Raw genomic sequence first — 4,813 nt, forward strand, 5'->3', positions numbered from 1 at the left:
GACATAAAATCTATAGACTAAAAAATATTTTTTCTATATTTTAAACGATGAGAAAAAGTTCAAAGGATAATGTAATTTTTACAATAATATATATGGATATTTCCTACACAAATAGCATAAGAATATATGTAATTTAACTAAAATTTAAACTAAACACGACATAGAGGGAAATAAAAGGAATGTAAAAAAAATAATCAGAAAAAGAAAAAAGAAAAAAAAGGAATTTTTGTTGTTGTCATTTTAGAGTCAAGAGCGTGTGATAAAAGACAAAAGACATGCGTGTAAATTCTTCATTACATTTTCCTATGAATTTTGTTAAGTAGTCGATGCGCCTTTCTTTTGTTAAATCAATATTAGTTCATATATTTAAATTACGTCACCTTTTATTAAATCAAGATAAAAGACAACAATATTGGTTCGAAAAATGAACTAAATCATATTATTAACCTTAAAAGGATATATATAATAAAAAAAAAAAAAAAAAAAAAAAAAGAGCGAGAAACAAAAAAAATAGTAATTAAATGTTTTTGTTTTTTTAGGAAACAATAAACAACAAACCTGAAATTTTCAAATGCAAGGATTGCAGAACTTTTATTCTAAAGATTTAGATTTAGCGATATTTTAATTCATAAATTTTCAAATCGACATTTTAACTCATAATCATAATGTTTGAATTTAATAGCATTTTAGTAACTTGTAAGGTTTTCAGTATCAGTGTGGTTAATGAGAGCTAACGTGGCAATTTATTTTTAGATTTAAATTCTATTTTGGTCCTTAAGCTTTGTATCTTATTTTATTTCTAAAACAAAAAGGTATCAACATCACAACAATTAAAAAGTACAATCTCACATTAGGTTAATAAAATTGAGTAGCCGTGAAGTGCTCTGTTTTTTTACAGATGAAGCAACAAGATGGGCTTTATTATTGATATTATTTATTTATTTATAAATATATATTTTTAAAAAAGTGGACATATTTGAACTTGAAATACTGGTAATGTCAATAATTCATGAATATATTAGCACATCAGAACTATTTTTAGTTTCAATTTCATTAAGCAAAATGCTTACAGTGGTAATATTTTCTTGTAGATCGATCAACCATCACATGACCAATCATTTCTGAATATATCTGCATAAATATCAGCAGAGCCCATTAAGAGTCTCATCTCATGAATGCGACATTCCATTTTTTCCTTGAATTCTTGAAGAAACTACTTCAACTTTGCAACAGTCACCAAAGTTGAGTCCAAACGAAATATGAATTCTAAAGTAGTTACAAAGAGAAATGAGTACCTTGCCAGCATAATCAAATCCAAAACTTGCGGGGACCTCTTTGCATTTGAGATCACCATCAATAGTTTTTGGGCAACCAATCACTCGGGTTTTCAAATTCTTACTCCTAATTTGAAAACAACAGAAAGAAGGGGAATACAGATAACAGAGTCTTGCACACACAAAAAAATGGTACCCTAGAGTAATTAATTACTCAACCTTATATTTCTACAATAAAAATAACATATAATAGCTTATCCATATATGACAATGAGAGTGAGAAAGAGAGAGCAAAAAGGAGGGAGGCAATAAACAAATTTCATAGTTCTGAAAAATACCTAAAGTTTTCAGTAAGGAGATCGGCATTTGTGTTGGAATCATTTCCACCAATTACAACAAGTGTCACACCCTTCCCCAGACCATTCTCTTAGCCTAGGAAAGGGTGTGACTGTAGTAGTTATCAACCCTTTTGTTGACACTTACTGCCTAAAAACTCTTTGCGGAAATAACTCTGATACCAATGTACCAATTGAACGGTCAACTAATTAAGTAGGCCCATTTTATTTTACAACAATGTAACATTTATACAACTCGAGGACTTAATTACAAATTTACAACAACAACTGCATAACCTTCCGGAAGTGTAACTGTGGCACATGGCAGACATTGACCTTAGTAGCTACCTGGAACCTCCTCACCTTTCGCTACCTGGGAAGAAAAAGAAAAACATTTTGAAAGCATGAGCTACAAAGCTCAATGAGTGACCAGAAAGCTGATTTTTATCAAAAGAACTGCCCCACATTTGAGTATTTTTGCTTAGATACCTTTTCAATTGTGTCCTTCAGTATCGAGCTACTCAGATACCTTCTCAAATATCCTTCGGTATCGAGTTTCAAGTAAAACTAGTCATATAATGACTTTCTTTAATAAAACGTAGAAAACATGTCTTTATCTAAAAGATCTTTCTTTAACACATGGTTTCTTAAAATTTTTTAAATATTTTAGTCACTCACCTTGATCGTTTAGGAATTCCATCTAACAAGCCACATGTCCGAATGACATCCTCCATGAGTTCATCCTTCTTATGCATCCACAAACCCTTGGATGTTCAACGCATATTAGGCAATCAACGCATAGTCCATACTCAATTCATATCCTATAATCAATGCATAATAAGCCAATTCATTACCATTGCAATCCACTTAGCCATTGCAAGAGCTAGCCATCACCAATGCATAGGATGGCCGCTCATCCTCGACGCATGGCTCACTAGGTATCACCGCAAGGCATGCTCGACATGGGCACATGGTGCTTGGCATAGGTGCTAGCCGCTTGATGCATGGGCATGTGGCTTAGGTGTTGGCCACCGACGCATGGGCGTGCTTGGTTACATGGGCATGGCCGTTCGACAGTGCGCTCGCTGCATAGGCATCGACACATGGGCATGGCCGCTTGGCAGGATTGACAGTGCTCGACGCATGGCGCTTGGCACATGCATGGGCGCTTGGTAGTGCCCGACACTTGGGCTGGGTACATCGACGCATGCTTGGGCAGTTTGGCCAAAGGTGCTCGATGCATGGCTGGGCATCTGGCCAAGGCTGCTCGACGCATGATTGGACATTTGGCTGAGGTTGCTCGACGCATGCCACCCTCCAGCCCTCGTGCCATCCCAATGCCTCATCCTCGGCTGCCATCCTTCAACCGCCTGCCACCTTCAATACATCCTTCCATTTTCCTTCCTTCAGCCACATGTCATCCACCAACAACCCTTCCAACGCATCCCACACAACCATCTTCCTTCACCAACGCATCCTTTCAACTTTCTTCCAACGCATCCATTGAGTCTAATGCGTTGATCTAACCTCCAAGGCATTCATCACTCCCACTTTAAATTCTCCCTTTGCCCAAGTAATCTTTCCAAGATCTTATGGCCAATGCATAGCTTTGCCTAGTCCAACACTTAGTCAATTTTTCATCAATTTAAGCTTAACTCAACTACTAAAGGAAAATTTATTCAACACCTATAAATTTTCCTTCACTTTAACATAGGATTTAACTTAGTTAATTTCCTTAACCACCTGCTTAAGTAGGAATAATGGAAATTCGAGTTTCATAACAAGGCCATCCAGATCAAGCTTTTAAGCAGTTTCTTCAGCTTGCTTAAACTGAAAATTGAACCGAACCGTTAATTAATGCCTTGACTACAACTAAGACGTCTCAAAATGAAAATTCTGGAAAGAAAGAGTTTCACCTGATCTAGAGTTTCAATCTTATCCCTCCCACTTCATATCATATCAAAACCACCATGATAAAAGAAAAATGCATTTAAATCAAGAATTGCATTCAAATGGCAATCACTTCCATCAAGACTGCACATATTCACACTAACAATTCTAACAAGTGAAAGCTAGAAATCCCTTCAAGAAAATTAACTTGATTGCGATATGGGTAGATAAATTGTGCAGTCAGTTTTACATATTTACATTTCATGATCCCTGTAGGACCACCCTTGAAACCATACAACGTGCTTCCTTTTGCATGAACGTGGTTACACTCTTTACCCCCACGTGTGCCATGTGGGCATCCAACTTCAATTGTGTTCCATATTCAACTCAACTCTTATCTTGCTTGATTTCGCTTGCGCCGGACAGAGGAGTTGCACTTATGCATTGATCCTGGCGACTTATCGTTGTTTTGGCTTGCCTCCACGTGTGTCATGCGGACATCCAACTATGGGTAAATGTCTTTCACAATTTAACTCTTATCAACATGAGTTTCCCCATTGCGTTGACAGTGGAGTTATTATTCTAAAAAACTCGCTTCACTTTTTTTAAGGTTTTTTTTTTTCAAATAATTGCAATGCACTGAACGCAATTCTCCGAGACCACTGCCACCCTCAAACTTAGAGGTTGGCAGCGTTCTCACCGCAAAGCTAAAAACAAACTCGTAAAAATGCGATAATAAACATTTGAGCGAAGGTTTGCACAAAATAAAACTTAAGACTTTCAAAATTTGAAGAAACTATTAAAAGTAAGGAGCACCTTGCGATGCTTAGTTAGAAGATGTGGTGAATTATATGTACCATCATAGAAACATCGCAAAGGAATGTAATTGGGAAAAAAAAGAATTTCAAAAGGATAATAAGAAAAGACCTAAGGTGGAATAACGCATGCGATTATGCGTTGGAATCCACGCGATCGAAGCCATGTGTAGAAGGATGAAAGGAATTCTTCTGTTGTACTGCGCACCGAGGAGACTTATTGTTGCACCTACAAAGAGCAAACGCACCATAACCAAGGAAGCGACTGCATATCTAAAATAACAAAAAAAATAAAAATAACCTGAACTAAGAAAGCAAGGTAAAGATAGAATAGAAGACGTCCCTGAAAAAAAATAGGAGTGTTGACACCGTAAGGAGTCTTCCATGCAGGAGATTACTCTCAACTGCTTGGGTCAAGGAGCTTATCCTGACCATTGGAACTTCCGGCAATCGTTGGGCGCATGTTGGCCACTATGTACTTAGAATTGCCTTCAGCTCT

Source organism: Benincasa hispida, chromosome 5, assembly GCF_027475165.1.
Source record: "Benincasa hispida cultivar pf3 chromosome 5, pf3_genome.v1.1, whole genome shotgun sequence".
Lineage (NCBI taxonomy): Eukaryota > Viridiplantae > Streptophyta > Magnoliopsida > Cucurbitales > Cucurbitaceae > Benincasa > Benincasa hispida.